The sequence below is a fragment of the Anguilla rostrata genome, chromosome 6 (genome assembly GCF_018555375.3).
Source record: "Anguilla rostrata isolate EN2019 chromosome 6, ASM1855537v3, whole genome shotgun sequence".
NCBI lineage: Eukaryota > Metazoa > Chordata > Actinopteri > Anguilliformes > Anguillidae > Anguilla > Anguilla rostrata.
In genome coordinates, this window is record NC_057938.1 from 52,008,273 (window position 1) to 52,032,046 (window position 23,774).

At 48.6% G+C, this 23,774-nt stretch overlaps 1 protein-coding gene across 1 annotated transcript in view; it reads right to left on the reverse strand.

Moving 5' to 3' along the window:
• Window positions 1-22,964, reverse strand: part of wasf1 (WASP family member 1) — a 66,185-nt gene extending 43,221 nt beyond the window's left edge. Inside the window, 1 exon segment of the mRNA XM_064340459.1 lies at window positions 22,560-22,964. The gene's annotated coding sequence lies outside the window, so the exon portion shown is untranslated.
• Between the last annotated feature and the right edge of the window lie 810 nt (window positions 22,965-23,774).

A 23,774-nucleotide genomic window follows, 5' to 3' on the forward strand; every position in this document is an offset into this window, starting at 1 on the left:
AAAGGGCTGCTATGTCCAGTCATTAATCTGAGCCCAGCCCACCGCCACCGCCGCCGGTAATGGTGACCACGTCATCCCCGGTGAGAAACGCGCCTCTAATGAGACCGAGTTCAAAAGGCCGACCGATAGCCAGTAACCGGGATTTGATTCGTCAGCTCGAGGTCAGTACTGACCCCGACTGAAACATGGGTCTTCCTGCGAAGATTTACAGTGGTCTCCACACCCTGGTCCTGGAGAGCTACGGGGTCTGCTGGTTTTCATGGTGACCCTGCACTTCATGAATCAATCAGAGCAGGTGATTACACAGTTAACTCAACTCACCTGGGTGTCTTGGGTCTCAACTGGGTGCTGATTTTAAGGTGAAAACAAAAAACCAGCAGACCCTGCAGCTCTCCAGGACCAGGGTGTGGAGAGCACTGATCTACGAGGTGACTGAAGGGGGTCGTGTGAGGAGAGGGGTCACGTCTAAGAGCGAGAGAGAGAGAGAGCAGGACGAGCAAAAATCCCGACGTCCTCCGTCTGCGGCGCTGAACGCCTGACCACCGCGCGGCACCGACGCCTTCGCCGGCGAGTCCGAACCTCTCCGGACCGCTCGTGCTCGGTCTCCATCCCGATTACGGCATTAGGATGCCAGGCATGGCTCCACCGCCCCCCCCCACCCAACCCCACCCCCCCAGAGAGCCCACAGACACTCCTCTATCGACAGCACCAAAGAAAACAGAAAAGAGAAAAGGAGGAAGGTGCAGAGCTCTCGAAAGGGGGGGAACGAAGTGACAGCGCCCCCCCCCCCCCCCCCCCGCCCCCCTTTCTTTGGGTCCTCAGATCAACAAATAATTACCGTTCCCCAGTCCTGCGATAGTGCCACAGCACTTTGAAACACAGCCAGCGCCAGCCTTGGGGCTCCAGAAGCAGAGGGAGGGGCGTGGGGGGGGGGGTGGAATTAAAAATCTGTCGTGCCAACCGAGTCTAAGCAGGCTGGCCGCAGGGCCGGCTGCCCCCCCCTGTCCAACACGGCAATTGAGGACACAATAAAACGTTAATGGAGCAATAACGTGGGACACACTGAGGAGGAACCAGCAGGCCCCTGCAGGAGGACCGCTCCCAAAACGAACGTGCTCCATGGTAAAGACCTGCCGTCAGCGGCCCCTCTCCCACCCCCCCCACCCCCCACCCCCTCTCCCAGTCGCTTCCGCCGTGACGGTAATTACAGACGCGCTAAAAAGCAGACACGCCCCCCCCCTGCCGTTTCTCCTCCTCTAACCGCCCGCGGCTTTGAAGCGCCCAGATGGCGCTATGGGAGAGGGGGGGAGTCCGATGCTCCCCCCCCCCCCTCCCACGCCCCCCCCGCCCCCCCCCTGCCCCCCGGGCCGCGCTGACAGAGTGTCCGGAGCTGCTCGCCCCGTTTCCGCTCGCAGGAAGACGGCGGGATCTGATCCGGCCGGGCGAGTGTAACGGCTCCTCCTTAATTCGCTGCAAAATGGCGGATTGCTGAGCCGTCTCCTTTCCCTCTAATTACATTACGACAAACAGCACTAGGGCTGCTTCAGCAGAAAGCACAGGCACACACACACGTGCACAAACACACACACACACACACACACACACACGTGCACACGCTAACACACACACACACATGCGCAAACACACACAACACACACATACACGTGCGCAAACACACACACACACACACACACACACACACACACGTGCACACGCTAACACACACACACACACACACACACATGCGCAAACACACACACACACACACGTGCACACGCACACACACACACACACACACACACACACACACGTGCGCGTGAAGCTACAGGGACAAGATGGACTGAGTCCTTCCGGGGGGGGGGGTTTATTGGAACAAGCTGTGTTTCAGTGGCCCGCTTTTCTGAAGGACATAACTCAGGTCCTTTTAGTGCGCAAACACGAGAATCCCAAAGTGGATCGTAGCAGAAGTGCTTCCAGTTGAAAAAGACCCCCCCCTCCCCCCGGCAGGCCTCTGTCTCACACACCCCCCCCCACCCCCACCCCAACCTCAGAAACATAAAACAGCAGTATCCGCGTAGCTCGGAAAATCCTTGGGTGAAGAAAAAAAAGAAAGCAAAGACAAGAAAAAAAAAAGGAGTGAAGTGTGTAAAATGTAATTTACTCAACACCCCAGCCGCCCCCCCCCCACCCTCAGCCCCTACCCCCCCTACCTTCAAAACAAAAGCATTTAGCACACAGCTCTGCTGTCAAGAGCCCTGCTAATGCGCTCGATTGCTTTGCCGGCGAGCAGAACACATGACCTGCGACGGAGATCGATGCCCCCCACCCCACCTCAACCCCCCGCCCTCAACACATGACCCCCCCCCCAGGGAAAGCGGCCGCATTGCTGTGTACCGTCAGGCCGCAGCAGTGGAAGCTGTACACACAGGCTGGCCCACCGGTAAGCCCTGCAGCTGCGTTGCAGATAACAGGGGAAGGGTTATCCGTCCAAGGCTGGATGCAGCTGCGCAGAGCTGCGCAGAGAAACGCGGGCGGGGTCAGAGCGGAAGCCGAAACGCATCTCGGTTCATACGCCGGCCTGGCAAAAAAGCAGGCTCTGCCCGTTTAAGGCCGGGAGCCGTTAGAGGAATTGTAACTGCCAAAAAAACAGCACGCCATGCTCTTCCTGTAGGCGAATCGGCGTGCACATTACATTACATTATGCTATGTTACATTACATTATGTTACGCTATGTTACATTACATTATGTTACGCTATGTTACATTACATTACATTACGCTATGTTACATTACATTATGTTACGTTATGCTACATTACATTATGTTACGTTATGCTACATTACATTATGTTACGTTATGCTACATTACATTATGTTACGTTATGTTACATTACATTATGTTACGTTATGTTACATTACATTATGTTACGCTATGTTACATTACATTACATTATGCTATGTTACATTACATTATGTTACGCTATGTTACATTACATTATGTTACGCTATGTTACATTACATTACATTACGCTATGTTACATTACATTATGTTACGTTATGCTACATTACATTATGTTACGTTATGCTACATTACATTATGTTACGTTATGTTACATTACATTATGTTACGTTATGTTACATTACAGGCGTTTTTAGCAGACTTTAAAAAAAATGTTTTACATAGCATTTACATTGGATCCATTTATCCGGTACAGCTGGATACACACTGAAGCGATGCAGGTTAAGTACCTTGCTCAAGGGTACGACGGCAGTGTCCTACCCGGGAATCCAACCTGCACCCTTTTTTTTTTTTTAGGTTACGAGACCAGCTCCTTACCCATTATACTACACTGCCACCCCGGGGTGCCAGTAAAATGGGCATCCTTGTGAAATCAGTTCAGCTGCGGACAGCTGGGAGGTCACCTTACCCACGGACATGCAGCCTAAGTAGTGATATTTCACACAGTGACATTTTACTGTGATATTTTTCATTGTTTCACCTAAAGAAACAATGGAAACCCGCGTGTTGTTGTTACAGCCGAGGAAAAAAAAGATTTTCACTGCGCCGTGCAAAAATGTGCTTCTTCTGAGGTTCTTACAGGGAGTATTTCCAGCAGGGTAAATCTGAGGAAAGATGGATGGGGCAGCAGGCGAGGAGGAATCCAGACTACTTCTCCCATTAATGTCAGGGGCAATCAAATTCTGCAGCGCGTCCACTTCTTATCGCGATCACCCTGCGCTCTTCCCCTTCAGACTGGGTTTGGGCAGGGCGACCTGCCCAGGCTTGAAGGAATTATTGATGGCTGCAAAAAAATTCTTTTTTTTACATTTTTTATTTATTTTATTTTTTTTACAGAACAGCCTGGAGTTTTTCCTTCATGAAAAAAAAAAACAAAAAGAAAAAACCCGACAGCCGACTGAATCCTCAGCCCTTATCAGACCGCGCACCTGATCCGACGGTCCTCCCTAGGCGGCCCATGATGCTTTGCAGGTGCTGGCACACGCCGCCGGTGAAGGGGAGCTGTCAGCACTGAGCTGCATGAGAACAGCTTTGATGCCTCTGACAGCCCTGAGCACCGGCTGGCCCCTGTACCCCCCCCCCCATCCCACCACCCCCCCTTCCCCTCACCTCCGCTCCTCAGCTGTCAGCCTCCCCCCTGAGCCCTCGGCGGACCCACGCTGGTCACGTTCCTCAGATCCTCAGTTTACCTTTTTAAATATTCATTAACCTTTCAAAATGCCCCTTTTCAGCACCCGCCGGTTCTGCCTGGCGCCCCGTCGGTCGGCGGGGGCGTCGGCGGGCATCGCAAACGCTTCCGCGGCAACGGCTGTTCGTGTGGAGGAGCCAGCCAACGCCTGGATATGGAAGACCAGCCAACACCAGGTCTGTTTGCCATTATTAATGAGAAGTGTGCACGTACAGTCACGTGCACACCCTTTAAGCTGTGAGGTCACAAACATGTGATTAGAATGTTCTTAACTGAACGTTCTAATGCTGATGTCACAATCACTGCTGGTAACTGAAAGCAGTGGAGTTCTGTCTGTCTGTCTTCCTGTCCGTCACCACATTCATCTGACTGAGCATGAAGGGCGTGACTAATTAAAGGTATTGCGATTATTATGATGGAACTTCATACATCTGGAATGAGGAAAACATGATTTAATTTTCCGTGTGGGGCATGATAAATATATTCTGGCTGGGACACGGCACACACCGCACCAAATGCCCGTCTACCGTTTGGGTTTGTTTGCATGACAATGACCTTGTGTGCTGATTGGCTTGAGGACAGATGAGAAGTTTCTCATTGGACACACACACGTTTGGAGACTCGTTAGGCCCCTCCCATTTCCCCTTCCACACGAGACGTTTGTGAGGAGCACAGACCAATCCGAGGCTGACGATCTCAGCGGCTATGCAAATGTATGCAGACATGCTAATTTGTAATGCAGCTCCAGATGTTGTTTGGGAGCTCAGATGCTAACGCCATCCATAGCGCGTGATAATTGGGTGTTAACGTGTTAGCATGCCCGCGCTCGTCGCTCCTAAAAATATCGAAAAACCCGAACACTGCAGCTTCGTCGGCGGCGGCGTCTGAATCTCATTGGACGTCGTCAAGGCTCCTCATTTTGAAATCGGAGCCAAATCGCTGACGCTGAACTCCCGCAGAAAAACGCTACGATCTTGTCGGTGCGGAAACGTGGAATTGAGAACTCCCGGGTTCACCGGGGAGAGGGAGAGGTCACGGCAATGTTAAACAGAGCCGAGCAGAGAAAGAAGAAAAAGAAAAAAAAACTCTCACCTTTCAGAAATTTTCAATTACAGTTCAAATGATTTATAACCTTTAAGAAGACTTTCATTTTTGTAAAAAAAAAAAAAAATCAATCGCGATGGGCATGAAATTCAAGGCCCCAGAACGAGGTGAGGTGGGGGGGGGGGGGGGGAAGGGGGGTGTTAAATTGGAGAAGGTTAAATGGGAGACCGGGCTGTTTCACACAGGGCTCTGTTTTAGCGGAACTGAGGGCGCCCTGTGCGGCGAGGGCCCAGCTGTCGGCGCGCGGACGCCCCGCCCCGCCCGCAGCTGTTTCTTAATCGCGCCCATCTCCAGGTTCCCACACTCGTTTTTATTTACCATTTTCAGCCAGAACGGTTCACCCGCTGCCATCCAAACGCCCCCCCCCACCCCCATCCCATCAACCCCACCCCCGCGCCCTTTCCCCAGTTAACAGAAAGGACTTCATTTGCTCCTCTGGAAAGCCAGTATTTTTCGTTCATTTTCGTTCCATGTTACAGAAAACATATCAAAAGGGATGACCGATGTCATAAATAACAGTGCAAACGGTCTATTAATAGCGGCGTTTAAACTTAACGTGTTTTTTTTGCGATCTGCCTCATCGGTTTTTCTTCGGTGAACACATCGGCGTTATCGAAGTGACGTGAGGAATTATGAAAAAAAACGCTGCGATTCCGGTGTCGTTTTTTTTTTTTTACAGCTGCCACGTTCTCCCGCTCGCCTGCCAGGCGATAACGAGCGACACGTGGCGGGACGAATCGGAGAGCCGCGATTCAAAATACCACTCAGAAAAAACAAAAAAACATAAAAAATGAGAGCATGCGATAGGCTCATCGGGGATAAAGGACGACAGTGAATGAACAGAGACGCTCTCGCTGGTATGCAAGCACTCGTACTCTCCAACTTCGCAAGTCAACCAAACGACCAGACGACATGAAAGGGGGGAAAAAAATCGTTAGGGAAAAATAAAAACGTTTAGCTAAACGTTGCTGCTTTCTGTCTGTCGTGCGTAGCCTACCCATTGCAGGCATTTAGCAGACGCTCTTATCCAGAGCGACTTACACAACTTTTTACATAGCACTTTACATTGTATCCATTTATACAGCTGGATATATACTGAAGCAATTTCGGTTAAGTACCTTGCTCAAGGGTACAGCGGCAGTGTCCTTACCCGGGAATCGAACCTGCGACCTTTCGGTTACAAGCCCAGTTCCTTACCCACTGTGCTACACTCCGCCCTACAGCGTGGAGACGCAAAGGGGAAAATAAAAGAGGCCGTGGATTATTAAGGATGCCCCCAAACTCCCCACCGAGAAAAAAGTCGTTAGCAGGACGTCCAAAAATCACCGTCGTAAATAACGAAGGCGGGACTCATAAAAATAAGGAACGCCGCACGTTGAAAATGTGTGGCATCGGTTCGCCTGACTAGTGTTAAGGATCCCCCCCCCCGCCCCCCCTCCCCCCGCCCCCCCCCCCCCCCGTCCACGCGGCCATGAAGGACACGAAGGCTATCGCCCGCCGGGGGGCCTGAAACCGCCGCGCGAAACTCCTATGAAAGCAAAAAATCCGCCAACGTGAAATCGACACCAGCGCCCAAAAAAAACAAAAGCACAAAAACGAGCTCCTTCCAGCGGAGATGGTTAAAAGGGAACCGATGTTATTGTGGCAGAACAATGAACAAGGGCACCCTCCCCCCCACCCCCCCCTCAGCCAGCTACAGGGCATCCCGCATCTAGCCAAAAAGGAGGGGGGGGACACACACACACACACAACAGAACAGCTCTCCACACGGCTGAAAAAGTATCTGCTTTAGTCGTCATTATCGCTAATGGGGAAAGCTATAAAAACCCATTCTCGACTATACGCTAATTCTGAAGTGAGTCATCCTTCAGCTTGTTAAAAAGGAAAAATGGAAAAGAGAGAAAAAAAAAACTGCAGGATCGGGTTCTGCAGCGCAGCCTCGATCCAACAACAACTCTGCTTCTGTCCCCAAAACTCCAGACTCAGAGAGTGTGTCTCTAAGCTTGGGACTGGTGCTGATCCATGCCTACCCAAGCCTGCACCTGTAATGGTAGGGTCCAGGTGTGCACCCCCGGGCCGTACTGCAGTGGTAAGTTCCAGGTGTGCCAGCACTTTTCTGAGTGTAAATTGAGGTGAACTGGACTGCCTGTTTTGCAGAATGCAAATTGGGATTGGCCGGGCCCTTCTATGGTTCCGTTGCTATGCAACCTGGTCGTAGGCGGGGCCTGATCCGCCCTTTCGACCTTTTGTGGAGCTCAGGGTTACGCAAGCGTCCCTCGCGGTCCCGTGGTTACCTAAATGTCACCTGTACCTGGTGGCGAGGGGTCAGCGCACGGTTCATCGCCAGCGGGACGAAATCTACCCTGACAGCCGTTCCAGTCTTCACCTCCCCACCCCAACCCCCCAGACCCCCAGCCCCCCAGCCCCCCACATCAACCCCCCCCCGAACCCCCCAGCCCCCCACATGACCGGCACGCCAAGAAAACATCACAAAAAGCCCTGCAGAAAAACCGCGAGTGGAGGGGGGGGGTCTTAAGGGGAGGGGCCAGACGGGAAGAGTAGCAGACATGCTCTGAAACCCCCCTCCCCCCCCCCCACTGAAACGAGGCCTGCTGGAAGAACGCTCGCGCGTTTTATTCCGTTACCGTGGACGACCCGGCCGACCCCTCGATGTGAGCCTGTCAGGGACGTCCAGTCCAGAGCCGCTCTCGAACTCCCCGCGCCCGGAGCTAGCCGCATAGCTTCCATTTCACACACTACCCCGTTCAGCTGGTGCACCCAGAGCACCCCCCCCCCGCACCCCCCACCCTTCCCTGTCATATGATATCCTGTGTGGAGGGCAGGCACCCAAATCACACACTGTAAACTCACAGTGAGAACTTCAGGGTTTCAATTCCATGCCAAAGGCCCATAATGACGGTAAACCAAACATATGGCACCGGTTTCATAATGCCAGTTCCCATCTAATAATCATCATTATGAAATACAACTGTACGTATATAACTCAAAAATCTCAGCAGTACAGTTAGCACTGCATGACTGCAGTCCAACATTCTGATTAAAATTGATGCGGGGGGGGGAGAAAAAAAATAAAATAAAATTCACACGCAGGGCTGTGCACTGATCAAATATTCCCTTTCAGCGCACTTTTGAAATTCGCACGGAGAACAGCCCGAGTTTGAAGGACTCCGTACGGCCGGACGCGGCCACGAGCCGCGGGAGAGAGGAGCGCGGCCGTTTCCAGGGGAAACGCGTCACGAAATGCGTCCAATCAGAATAAGGGGCAGCAGAGGGGGGACTCACGCCAAACGGGGGCCGTACGGCGAATCGAAACGATCTGCAGCCATTATTCATCCCACCCCGACGGCCCAGAGATTGACTTTCCCTGAAAAAAAAGGGGGCGAGGGCGAGGCGATTTTGGGGGCGAAGACACGGACGAGCACGGTCGAAATGCGGTCGAACGCCCTCGGATACCAGATGTTTTGGAAATTTTGATTTTTTGCAGTGCGGGAGAACAGGAACGCCCCCCCTGACCGTACGGTAATAACGGAGCCGTCCCACATCGCCGCACGAGCCCTCGCCCCAAAAATGCAGCCCACAAAAATCCTCAACAGCTTTCGCAAAGATCTGAGTCCCCACCCCGCCCCCCCCCCCCCCCGCCCTTCTCTCAGCTTAGCGGAGGGAAAACTGCAGAGCTGTACCCAGCCGAGAGACGGCTCAGAAGATACGCCAGACTGCTGCCATTTCCCCCGTCAACACGCTGTGAGGTGACCCAGCCTTTGTAAAAAAGAAAAGGCATATCTTTTCAAAAAGGCCTTCAAGGCACACAAAAGCATCCTTCACTCATTCATTCATTCATTCAAAAGAGGCGAATGTAAGACAGCCGGGTCCAAAATACAGCAGAATCCGCTTTCCCTGAAAATCTCGACCGGTTGCCAGAAAGCAGCTTTGCCAAACCACCAGAATCCATCAATGTCGTCATGGTTACTCAATAAAAGGGGATTAGAAGTGGACGTCTGCCATTAACAGAGAAGGATCTTACTGAGCGGGCGCCGTGTGACTTCAGCACGCTAACCTCTCGCAGTGGTCGAGTAGGCCCGGCTCCCATCGTTACCTCATTACTGGTTCTGCCGATCCCCCTTAAAAGGGTGACTCACCGTGCCTGCAGTTACGGGCTACGAGATTCATTACCCCGGGGCTCATGCATCTTGATTACTGCTAATGCAACTGCAGGAAAGGCCCTAGCTTAAGGTAACGAAACGTAGCGTTCCGAAGGAACTTCAACGCCACCCAGCATCAAGTGCACGAGGGCGGTTTTCCAAGCCCATGCATCCCAACGTAACTCTTTCTAAAAACAAAAATTAGCATAGGCCGGGCTCCAGCTTTACCCTTTTTTAGGGCGAGGCCACTCTGGCCGAGGCTTAGCCGAAAACCATTACGCTGAAAGTCGCTGAGCTCTTCAGCACGACCCGTTCCATCGCCAATGTCTGCCTATGGAAATTGCATGGCCGTACGCTTGATTTGTATGCACCTGGGTGTGGCTGAAGTAGGAGTGTGGCACAGTGGGTAAGGAACTGCGCTTGTAACCGAAAGGTCGCAGGTTCGATTCCCGGGTAGGACACTGCCGTTGTACCCTTGAGCAAGGTACTTAACCTGCATTGCTTCAGTATATATCCAGCTGTATAAATGGATACAATGTAAAATGCTATGTAAAAAGTTGTGTAAGTCGCTCTGGATAAGAGCGTCTGCTAAATGCCTGTAATGTAATGTAATGTAATGTAATGAAGTAGCCAAACCCACGAATTAGAAGGGGTGTCCACATTCTTTTGGCCATGTAGCGTATATATATATATATATATATATATATATATATATCGATATTTTTTACATTTACATCTCATTTCAGAAGAGTAGTTAGAAAGCGCACCTTATCCCTTTCTTTCTGGGACTCTCCTTTTTGGTTGATGCATTTACACACAGCAGGCATACGACTCGTAAGAAACGCTTGACAGTGTAATAGTGCAGGGGGGGGAGACAAGCCCCCGACCAAGAGTGTAAGCCTGGAGCCCAGGTGATGGAAATACCCGGGAAAAAGGCTGCTGAACAGAGTCTTATTATTTCCAGGAGTGTGGGTAACGGGTGACTTATTATATTTTTTTTTTTCTCCTCCTCCAGAGGCACCAGGGCCATAAAGGTAAGGTACAAATGACAAGGCAGACAGGTGTTTTCTGTTTTAAAAAAGAGCATAGATGGCAGCTGGCGTCGTTGAGGACACACGTGGGCACGTTATACACATAATGCTGCCCTTTTTGGCCACCGTTCCGGGTCGAACGCTCCATTGACAACGTGAAAGGCGTGTTTGTCCATAGAGAGCGAGCTCAACCCCGGCCTTGTGAATGGCTTTAAAACGCGGTGGTCTGTCTGGGCCACAGAAAGGGGGGGGGGGTCTGTGAAAGGAAGGACACGGGCTCTCGTTGGCAAAGCTAAATGGAAATCCGCTCCGAGCCGAATGACTGGGTGTCTTATGAACTCGGCCCGTGTGCCAGTGTTTCCCGCATGGCATAGTGAGCCCGCTGGCGGCGCCATCGCCCCTCGCGACAGCGGGAGGAGCCGCCGAGAGCCAGCCGCCATTGTGTGCTCCGGATCACGCCGTTCGGCGGGCACAAAGCGGCGGGCGCGGCGGGGGGGGCACGGGGATGTCGGCTTCGCTGCAGACGTGCGCTGGCAGACTCGTATCCACGCACCAGCTGCGCCCCGGGCACAATCGCCCACTATTTACCCACAGTTCCTCAGGAAACCCGCAGCCTAAAAAAAAAAGGGCTCCTCCACCTCATGGTCACGTGACGCGTTATCCTCGGGGACGGGGGTGCGGGGATGGGAACAGCCGGCGCAATTTTTTGGGATCTTTTGAGACCACACAGTTACCGGCAGGTCCCGGAGGAGGATTTTTCGTGAATGCGTTGCGCTCCGACGTCGATTACTCCCCCCTAATACGCTGCACTCTGTTCTTTTATTGGACGGAAGGGGCTCTTATCCAAGTCCACCACGATCTGTAGGCGGTAGTCTAGCGGCTTCAAAAAAAGGTCATTACGGCAACCGTCTCACATCTTAAAGCTGCTGTCGCTCCATTTCCCGCACTCACCACTTTTTATTCTTCCTTTCGTTTTCTTTTCTTTTGCCTCCTCGACAAATGTCAGAGCTCTCGACGTGGTGGAGCAGGGGGCACTCGCGGCTACCGCAAAAGGCAGAGATCAATCGGGGGTGCGCTCACCTCATTACAGGAACAAAAAAGGTGTCCGAGTCTCACCTCTCGCACCAGTACAGCAGGGGCTAAAAATCCTGCTGAGGCGTAACCTACTTTTTTAGATTTCCATCTGCTCGCTGTCGGCCTATGGCAGAACGCAAGGCCCCCTTTTTTTTATTTTTTTTTTAAGGATATTTATTTGAAAAATTGGGTGTCGGGTGTCGGGTGTCGGGTGTCGGGTGGGCCCCCCCGTTACATTTTCTTGCTACCCTTCCAATCACTTCCCAAACAGCGAGGAAGAGGCGGCGGGTAGCCAGCGTGACAGCGCAAGCTCGTTGAAGCGGGATGCTCTCTCTCTCTCTCTCTCGAGCGACGGGATCCGCCAAACGCCCCGTCGGCCGAGCAAAGCACCCGCCATCACCGAGCAGAGAGCAAGCTGAGTGGCCGATGTGGCGATGACTCACGTGGCCGATGATCGCGGTCCCCCCTCCTCTGCAACAGTCTGTTCGCTTCTCGGGAAAGAAAAAAAAAGCTTCCGCGGTAGCGCAAGCAAATCAGGGAACGAGTCACGGTGAATAGCCGATCTATGCAAATGGCCCCCATCGGCTAATTTGGGACCGGTGTTGCTAGCTTCCATCATCGCAAGGCAAGGGCTAGCAGCAGGCTCACAGGCTCCTGAGCAGACTCCACGAGGTCCGGTGCTTTCGGATTAAGGTGTCGAGGGTGACCTCGCCTTATCGAAATTAGGCTACGCCCTTTTCCGAATTCCAGTCCCGTGGTCTGGGGGCCACGTCGGAATTCCACAGTCGTCTGTTCAACTTTCCCCAGAATTCAGAAGGTTCCAGAAGGATCACTCATTTCTTCCATTCCCAACGACCTTTCTATTCTGTTGCCGTTTGGGGTATCCTGTGGAGGGACGATCCCACACCACCACCTCCCTACATCCACCCGAGGAGCAGCAGGACACGTAGACGTTCTCTTCTGAATCTCTTTTCTTGCCCTGAGATGCCTAGGTGGGTTTATGATGTGAAACAGTTTGCCAGAGGCAGGATTTGGACATCTTCCAAGACTGCAAACATACAGGAGGGTGTATGAAACTCTACACCAGGAGAGTGGGCTTTGATGGGGTCCGAAGTTTATTTGACATGGGGTAATGCTTTTCGAAGCCCTGGCAATCTCAGAATTTCACATTTTGATTTGAATTCAAATGTGTATTTAATGCTTCATCTTTGACCTCAAGAAATGGATTTCAATTTACGCTGAACCGAATCTTTTTGCACAGAAAATGCTTTTTTTTAAAAACCAAACACAACACATGCACAGTTAACCTAATGGATTTGATCAATCACACAACCCAAAAAAATTACAAAATGTTCCAATTATCTGTCCATAACTTCTGAACTAACACTTTCTCTAGGAAAGTACAAATGCATTGACACAGCTGAGAATTCCTTGTCAGTCTCATTGAAAAATAACCGAAAAACATACAACATCGTACAGAAGTGCTTTTTCAAAAGGCACGAAATCACAGGAAAGGAAAAACAGTTGTTAAGCACTGATTAGAAAAGGACTCTCATCAACAAGCTCCACAGGAAACTGCATTAAAAGGCTATTTTCTGCGTGATTCGCTGAGCCCAGACGCGGGCGGGTCCTTTCAGACGCAAATCTCCGCGAGGGTGGACTTTCTCAGCCGACCTTCTTTAATCACAAGATCCATTCACTCCAACTGCCGAGTAAAAATTAGGGAAGAAAACATTTTCTTTCAAAAAACCATCAGGCCAAGAGCTTCTTGCTTATTTTCTTTAAGGGGGCAAAAGAGGGAAATTGCTTTCGGTGATTTCACGTATTTTTCAGCAGGTCAAATGTAGGCCTATATGTATATATGTGCCTGTGAGCATCCATGACTAGTTGTTCCCTAACCTTATTAACAGCGTCTCTCGCACAAAGCTTGCAATAGACCTTCCACCTGTTGCAACAGAACTGAATGCATTATTCATTAGAATGTGAAACATCAACTTTGATTGCATTAGCCAGATTTAACCATCTGGAATTTAGTTCTACAGCCTAGATTTGCAATACTAAATAACGGTGTTCTACCCTTCCATTTTCTTCCCTTGGGTGACGGGGGGGGGGGGGGGGGGGGGCCATACACGTCCATCCATCCGAACGAGCAGGGAAAACATTCTGGAATGGAGCGTAAGAAGCATTCCGGAAGGGTGAACGTTCTCCGCAGATCTCATCATCTCCGTGTCCTCCTGAAACCCCCCCCCCCCCCCCCCCTCCCCCCCCCCTGCTGTGCTTGTTATAGCAGCTTCATGGCTCCCGAGTCTCTGGTCCGGAAGCCTCTCACTGCAGGGGGCTTAAGTGCTAAAAAGCAGACCTTCGCTGCGGGGGTTTCCAATAAAGGAAGCCGTCAGAACTGCACACACACACACACGTGCACACACACACACACACACACACGTGCACACACACACACACACACACACGAGCACCACACACACACACACACACACACACACACACACACACACACACACACGTGCACACACACACACACACACACACATGCACGTGTGGTTCCGTGCTCTTAAACGCTGCGCGGCGCGGTAAAACACCGCCTGCGCTTTCTGACCGTCGCATGCACCGCAGGCGAAAAAAAAAAAAACCTTGTAGGCTATTCGTTTTTCGCACACTTCACTTGACAGCATAATTTATGAAAAACCCGGACTTGAAGGCTAACGGCTGAAATTGAAAAAGGAAAAGACCGGAATACAAATGGGCGAGATGAGGATAAGGCACGCGCAAGGAACCGAACAGCCGGATGCAAATCGCCGACAAATCGCTACAACAAAGCCGCCGCCGTGCAGGAGGAGCGATGCATAATTAAAGCGCCCTTTTTAACAAACGTCGCCTGATACTTTTGACCGGCAGGTGTGAGAGCGGCCCTTCCAGGAAGAGCGAGGTCAAACACATTGAGATGCTAATGGCCGCCCCGCTGCTCCGCACCGCTCGACGCCAAATGCAAATGAGCGCCTCGCCCGTCGAAATGTCAAACTGGCGAGCCGGCCGCCTTTCAAAGTGCGCGCGACGGAGCGGCGTCTGCCTCGGCCGCTCACCGAGCTGCGGGAGCAGTCGCCGACCCCGTTCCAACCGGATCGGAGTGCCGCCGTCACTCGCGTCCGCCGGCCGCGAAGGCGAGAACCTTCCGGAAGGCGGCCCGACCGACCGCGGAATTTCACATCGCCGTAACTTTCGTCTCGATTGCAGGGTTTGAGTCCATCAGAGGCCCTGACAATACCAAACACCTGTAACAGGAACTAAAATTGCCTAGATATGATTTCCGTCTCATTGAGGAGTGAGCTGCATCTTCCGAAGATAATAATAATGGCGGAATTTTGAGAGTCCACGTCCTCATACGCAAACACAAAAAGACACAGGACAATTAAGAGTTTTTGCATTTTTGACAGTTAAAAAAAAAACAGGACGTAGTGGCCAGGCTGTAGATTGCATTCTTGCCCTTTCTAAAATTTTCTAACTAAAAAAAAAAAAAGACACTGATGTCATGTGACTGAGTGAGGAAGGAATGTATTCAGACACAGAAGAAATTCCGAATAGAACCCGTCGAAATCACAAAGCACACTATCCATTCTTTTTCAGCAGGAATCTCTATTTCCTCACAGTTCAAACAGGGCACCCCAGGGATTTTGGACCCCATGAACAGACCACTATTTTTTGAGGGCCCCTGTCAGTCAGGACCCTTGGAATAGTCCTAACCCCCACCCCCCCCCCCCCCCCCCCGATTAAACCCACTGTGACAAAGGGCAGACCCATCGCACCGGATGACTCAGCATCCCTCCAGGTTCAGGGTCGTACAGCACGAGCCAGCTTGCACAGCCTGACCCCTGACCCCTGACCCCTGACCGTGCGACACTGCGCTGGCTGCAGGTAAGGCACTCACGTGCTGCTGTCTGAACGCTACGAGCCCGGCACGTTGCAGGTGCATATGTACAGATACACGCCCCCGCTGATGCGTTCTGCCTGTGGACCAATGGGAGGTCAGCCAGGCACTCAGTCAGCTGGGGGGGGGGGTGTCTCAGTGACAGGGACGGGAGGGGTCAGGGAGCCTCGTCACTGGCTGGGCTACTGTAACCTCACCCGCCAGCGAACACAGGGGACACGGAGGCACCCGTCACCCGAAACACAGAGGCCGCATTATACCGCCATTATACCGCCATTCTCCATTCTATTCTGCAGGGAAAGGGCCGGAACAAAGGCACCTCTGTGCGTTTATTGAATTAGCCAATGGGAGATCAAGCCCTTCTGCGGCATTCTCTGGTCTGGGAGAGAAAGCCACACTGATTTTTCCACGCTGGAAATGTGCCGTGCTCAAAAAGACAGATCAAAGGAAGCGAATTTATCACGGAAGCGTTTTTTTTTCTTTTTTCTTTTTAAGCAATTTAGCAACTTACAAACTTCAAATCATTGTTTGTTAATTCATCCCTATACAATGAAACCCCGTGTTCAATGTGAAAACATTTTATTTTATCCAAGTTAGAAGAAGGGCCTAAGGGCACAGGGGAGAGTTTCGATGGATAGCTTCCCATGCCAGACAGTTGGTGCAGTGTTTGCATCTGACCACCAGGGGCAGTGTTACTGCCTGTGTCCTTAATGTAAAAGACAGCCAATCAGCCGTAAAGTCACACAGCTTCTGTGATCATGTGACCTGTTATTCAATAGCAAAGAAGCTGCAAGGCCTTGCTGCTGATTGGCTGTCTTCTCAGCACCCAATAGATAGCAGTGACGGTTTTTTTTTTCAGGAAGCCTTCCATATGGCCTCCGATGTTTGGTTGTTTTTTAGAGCATCAGGTATGATTAAAGAAAAAACAGACGAAAGTTCGCCTATACACCCCACGGTGGCGGTTATTCTTATTACGCTGTAAAAAAAAAACGCTGTTCGATATTATCATGCAGCCCCTAAAGCTCTCGCAGCTATTCAAAACATATGCCTCGTATACCACACAGGTTACAATCACAATTGGGAGGGACAACATTCAGGCGTAATTTATATGCAGCTGGGCCTGCAGCTGTCCAAAGTATTCCATTTCCATTCTCATCTGAATGCAGTTTCACATTTCTATGAGCTTTAAGGAGATAAGGACAATAAGGAAATTCTGGGGGCTGATTTTTTTTTAAATTATAATAATTTTATAAGGTGTATTGGCTGATGCTACTACTTGTGGGTTGGACTGTGAGAATGATACGCTAAAAAATAACGGCTTAAATAAAAGTTTCAGATGCCTGGGATGAGCCTGTGTTTTTTGAGAATGAAATTTTCATCGCTTAATTTACAGCAACCGCATATCAAATGCTTCATCTCCGGTGAATGTATGCTGCGTCATCGTATTGGCAGAACTTGGGAAACGAGGGCCGTATCCGTTTATGGTTTACATGCTGGCCTCTGGCCTTAATTACTTAATTAGCCAGAACATTTATGCCATCTAACATTTCGACTAAATTTCTGCAGAAGTGTATGAATGTTAGCCAAAGACTGTTTCCCGTGTCCCCACATACGAAACGTTTAACCGTGATCTCATCTACGAGCGAACCAGCGCTGGTGCACTCAGCCAATTAGATCATTTAGCCTGGGTAATCGGTGGAAACAGAAACCTGCTGCACACGGGTCCGGAACTGCCCGCCCCTGATATTGGCCCGATTAGATAGGCCGTAATCTCAGCATACTGCCCCTTAACGAAATGATGCATGAGAGGAAGACGGAGGCTCATCAATCAATGCGGACGAGATAGCGCCACTGCTATAAACGCTGTGTGATTCAGACCAAAGGTACCGCAGAAGGCCGAACAGCCAATACAGCGATGCATCTGCCGCTCGCCTGATTAATTTAGCCAATTTTCTGAACGGCTGTTTTCCCCCTGGCCGAGCGTTCGGAAGACTCATTTAGAGGAATAGTACAACCTCGGAAAACCCTGTTCCACTGCCCCCCGCCACCCCGCAGCGGCCTCAGCACCAGGCATTCTCAAATCCCAGGAAGTAAAAAATGCGCTGAATTTCCATACTCCAATTTCCAAGCGAAGGCCTCCCGCGGCGGCCTTCCGTGTCGCCGCTTCCCAAAACCGCTTCGAGCCGGAATTCCGTCCGGAGCTGAAATTCTGGCTGTGACCGTAAACGGCCCGTCGAGCGAACGTGCGAGGAGTCCGAACCGTCTCCGCTGCGCTCCCTGTTTTTCCGTGCCTAGCGAAGCGGCGTGGAAACGTGTAAATAGGAAAGAAATGTCACTAAATAAACCCGTTAATTAGAAGCTGCCTGGAATACGGTCATACGGGGCAGGCTGCGTTTCCGAAACACCTTCGATTGAAAAAAAACCCGGCGCATAAAATGTATTTTTATTTTTTTAAGCAACAGTAAAAGCCATGCTTACACGGCAATTAATTTCTCAGCCCTGCTCTCCATCTGTCCAGAAGTATTAAGACTGTACTGTTAACTAAGAAAAGCATGAAAATGCATTTTTGTTAAAAAAAAATTTTTTTTTTAAACCTTTATTAAACACTACAGTATTTGGAAAAATAAAAATAGTCTAGTGGTTTAGAAGTGCCCCCTCAGCGACTGTACCCATTTGTGCTTGTTATTTTCATGGTGGAACTGCAGAAAGGCACACAGAAAGGTACAAATTTCCAGCTCTTCTTGTCCAAAAGCAAACACTGCAGCATTCCTGCAATGGGGTACTGTGGTACAGCTGGACTCTCAGGGGTTAAAAAAAAAAAAAAAAGTTCCTACTCAAGTATCACCTGAGGTCAGGGTCAAAGGGGCACACTTCCTCAAAAATACTCCTTCGGCCAGACTATTCCTGTCAGGCGGGGCTCTTTCTCATAGCCAGCAGTTTTACGCATTGTGATTAAAACGTCATTCCCGTACTCCCCGACATAATAGGGGGGTTATAACATGGCTTTATAGCTAGGTTATAACCCCCCATTACAAAGCTAACCTCTATAGCTTTCTTTCCTACTGAAGTGGAAAACGACTGGTTAAACTTTGCGACTTTGACTTGACTCAAGTGCAAATTAGCCCTTGTGAAATACGCATCCAAAAAAAAAAATGTTCACTGAGCCAGCAGTCGGCATTCAGAGCAGCCATTGGAGGTTTCAGATAACCCATCTGAACACCGAGGCATCAAACAGCTGCAGCCAACTTGCCTACAGAATGGCAGTCTTTTTATAGAATTACAACCCTCGCCATGGGTTGGCACTCACACACGCAAACACAAACAGGCCGGATAGAGTTACGGGACTGTTTACAAATCCTCCGATATCGCGTTACCTTGTCCGTGGTGTCGACTTAGCCTGCATCTTGCATAGGACACAATTTTATGGGTGTGTAGAGGTCGAATTGAACCGGCTAAATAACAGTTAATTGCTCACTGTCTTGTCTTGCAGCCCTGGTAACAAACGGCTACTCGCCAGGTGTGATGCTTGCAAATAATTTCTTGTCGTGTTTCCAGTCAAAAAACACCCTTCCCCCGACATGGGTCTCCAGTTGTTGGCATTAAACAGAGTCGAGATACATGTCACTGTCAGCCTGTATGCATCAAAATGTGAAGTATTTTCAGGGGACATCTAAAATGGCGCGACGTAAAATAAATTTAACAAATGCATATTCCTAAAAAAAATAACCTGGGCAAAAATGCACGTTTGCTGTTTGACTAGACATTGCCACATCTGTATTCAAGTTGACAGTTGCTGTTCGGTCATAATGCATCGATAAAAAAAAACTGTTCTCTAAACAATATTGTGCACTGATGTATTGATGTGAAATAAAAGATGCCGTCAAAGCATCACTGAGATATTTATGCCCAAGCAATCCATTCACTGCATACACCCCTCCTGCATTCAAATCAGACTAATCCCATAAAATGGCACTCCGCATCTTTTGAGGGACATCATTGTAGCTGAAGCATGATATAATATGTTACAGTCACGGCCTTGAGATCTGAGAAAATTATTTTGAGGTCACCTTTGACAGCTTTCATTCATTTCCGCTACGGTCTCAGCCTGAATAGCTTGGTGTGCTTAACTCTTTCCTTCAAAGTCCGTCCAAGAACACACATTTTACCACCATTACGAAAAACAACACCGCTAACCATTATTAACTGTAGAATTATTCTCATTCCAATTCTGGCTGTCGCGTTAAGGCACGGCCAAATATCTGAATTGTGGGCTAACGTTTGGTCGTCACTCTCATGACTTTATAAAAAATAACTGGAAAACTTTAAGGCCAAAGACCAAAGGTTAGCCTATACCGAGAGACAATGTTTGAAGAATGTGGCAAATATTAGCTAAATGCACAAGTGCTCGCAATGTTTGCCCTTTGCATTGCAAGTCAACATTTGCTAACCTTTAAACACACGAAAAAGGTTTTTTTTTCAGACAAAAACCAGTATTTGGACCAATAAAATTATAGCAGACACCTTTTGCATACGCTGAAACCGTGTAGTAAATTTGGCCTAAAGTGTAAATCATGCACAGAAACAGCCAGCAGGCTACAACAGCATTTACTATATTGGATATGGCTGGAGTCTGTAGTTGGTCAGGGACCTCGTAGAAAGCAGGTTATTTCTATAGCCTGGACGGTAGAGGTGAGGTGAGAATGTTATGCACATCAACAAGCATCCAATCATGGAGCCTATTCATCTGTGGGAACTGGAGCCTTGGCAATCCAATTGACATGGTTGGGTGTGGCTCTCTCCAAGAGGGATGACAAGCAGTGTGTGCACATATACAATCCAAACTTGACATAGGAGACAAATGGAAGCTTGATTGACTGAAAAACGTCTTTATCTGTATGCCTCTACGTACTACGTATGATAGAAATGCTCAATTTTAGGTGAAAGGGGACAAGAATAACGTTAGGTGCAAAAAAAAAAAAAAAAGGAAAGAAAAATAATGAACAACAAAACGGGACAGGGACTGCAGTGTGTCGGGCTATCTGCGTGTAAAGTGAAGGTGACGTGCGCGGAAATTTTGATGGCCTGACATTCGCTCAAAGCGCGGCGCGTTCTTGCACAAAGTTGCAGAACCGAGGTGGGCGCGCGCAACCTCGAGTTCCGCGCTGTTTATCCATCACAGTGCGGTGTGAAAAGGCAGCGTCTCGTCCTTCATTGTGTCGGAAAACCGAGCTAGCTTCAATAAAATCAAGACAGTGCTTGCTCTACCACCAGCTAGACTTTGAAGAGAATAATGTTTTTATAGCCGAGGAACAATGAATCTGCCAACAAGATACTAAATCGCATGCAAATTCCACTTAGGTAGCTAGCTACAGTATCAATGAGATTACAAATCTCTGGTCAGTAATTTGCATAACGTCCTTTTTTCCTTACTGTAAAGCTAAATCAGAAATGCATTTGATTTATCCCTTGTAGCTTACACTGCTACAAAATTTTCGCCGGTGATCACTAGCAGTTTACTTCTGCAATGAGAATTAGCGGAAGAAAAGGCTGGATTGCTCTATTTTTCGCCTGCTGTGCTGTAGCTAAATGTGAGTTCACGTAAAAACAGCCCGATTACAGCTAGCAGCTAGCTAACTTTGTGGATTTCGCAACTAGGCTATACTGTTATTCGAGCTGAATCAGCCATAAACACGCTGAGTTGTATGTGAGGGGGTTTGTATCGGTACTGCTTTCTAACATTATCAGACCACGGCACCGATTTAACAAGCTAGCGTTATAGTTGTTCACGAAATCAAACGATGCTTTGTTTGCCTCCACCGAAGTACACTGCGCACCAGGTTTCAGATTTCACAAGCTATCCCCTCAAAGCCATTTCATCTGCTAGCACATTTTAAATGCTGCCATGCGTCCCATTCTAAATGCGACGTATCCAGCAGTGGGCTAAACACAACATAATTCGAACGACACATTCAAGCTTTTCACACAATTAGCTAGCTTTACACTTTATTGAAATTTGCAGTGGGAAAACGTGTTCAGGCATTCAAGGGTACTTGGTCTATCTTGCAAGCTAGTGACTGTCCCAGTATCCAACAATATATCATCAGAATAACAGATAGCCGGAAAGTAAAATTGCCCACATAAAAGAACACTTTGCATGCACCTAATGTCTATAAATCGGCATTTGCTAATTAACGTTAGATAGCAAAATATTTGATTAACATTTTAGATTAACGCATTAACTTTAGCCATAAACATAAGCAAAATTAAGACAATTATACAAATAACTAACACTGGAGCTAGCACTGGAGTGTGGCTCTAATATATACCTTAGTTCCCATAGCTAGTAACTAATCACCTTCCAAGAAATTAGTTACTTAGACTAGCTACCTATGGAATGAGCCAGTCTACCTAGCTGGTGGTAACTCGCTAACGTTCGCTAGCTATACAGATGTGGCATCGTGATCCCTTCCCCCAGCGATCTGGCCGGCTAGCTATTAGATACTTGAAGACACGATCAGTTTCATCGACCTAGGTAACGTTAGCTACTTTTCTGAAAGAGTAAAATGGTTCAACTATCCAGTAGACAATTCGTACTAATAGGGTAATACATTTTCTCATACATTATTTCTTTATCAACCTAAAAAACAGTCATAAGCAGCCAATACCAATGTACTACGGAAAATATGAAACACATTAAATACCCTGACAATGAATTCACACCTGCCATCGTAGGCTATTTACGCAAGCCAATGGGCTAGCGGCTTAGCTGCTGCTGCAAGGATTGGTATATTATATATGAACATTATTGGCTAGTTACCGACCAAGCATCGAAGCCACTATGGTTAGGTAACGATAACTACCAATTCAGCTGCCCACCCATAAAACCATGCTAAACGAAGCTGGTAAACTCCACGTACACATTAACTTAAGCTTGCAACTAGCTAGCGAGCTAGTAGCTGGAAAAATAAGTTATTTAAAATGTGTATATTTCAACGGACTGTACATTTAGTCGGCTAGTCCACATACAGAATGTCGTAACGTTACCTGTGAATTTCTGGTATTCTTCCTATTTTCTTGCCATCGCTCGCAATGTATAAACCCGGACTCGCCGCTGTTCCTTCAGTTCAAATATCCACTCCAGTTCCTTACAGTAGTGTTGTCATTGCTAGCATATAATGGACCACGTCTGGGATAACAACGACGGATCAACACACAGTCACTCTCCCCAAAAGGGAGAAAGTGCATATACTGTAGTAGAAAATGATATAAAAGTGGTTATTCTTGTTCTTGGAAGGTCGTGTTTTAAGCGAGACCTGTTTTAAAAATTGAACCAGAGGCACATATTTAATTACTCGTTCCTTCGAAGTTGAGATGCCCGTAGCAATTTGATTGGCAAATTAACCCATCATCCTTCTGGATGGTACGTACCGCTTTCCATTGTTGGAGAGCTACCCGAGCAACCGAAGGAAAAAAAACCTCAAAGAAGCGCATAAAATGTGTAACCTCGTTTGATTGGACCATTTTCCAATAAATACTCCCACTTTCACACTGGTGTCCAATCCAGAGCAAGGAGGAGGAGGGTAACGGTTCTTGCAAATTCTCCTATAGAAAATTGATCCTGCTTCAGTTATCTCTGGAATAGTGGACTGTAACAATGTTCTAAATTTGGGGGCACTGCTGTCTATTTTAATAATAGCATCCGCGCTGATTGATATTTCCGACACTTTAATAGAGGCGGTGGAAGATTCTTCCTTGTTTTCTGTTTGTCTGATGCAAGCTAAGCATTTGAATTGACCTGCATTACATTTTCATATTCTTAAACATATTCTAAAACATTGTGTCATTATTTTTTAAAAATCATTATTAAGTTAGATGAACTCTTGATAAACAATATCATATAAAAATATAATTCCATTGATTGCTGTAAAACACCACGTTCAATTCTTCTCGTGCATTTTTCTCAAGCGATAATAAAAACCACTGAAAAACACTGTATAATAATATAGATTCCATACACGCATGTGAAAACGAACGTAAAACAGCAACGAGATTTTATGTGTTGTATGTTTGCTCTTAATTTTCAACAGAGTACAGTACCTCGCTAGTTGCTCGTAAACCATTGCAATTGAGCAGGTAAGCTTATGCTACCGCGGTGAGAAAAAAAAATCAACCATTTAATTAGCAAACACCAAGCAAACACACGTTTCTTTTCTCTGCGCAAGCACGCACTCTTGTCTAATTGGTCTTTAGAACCTAGGG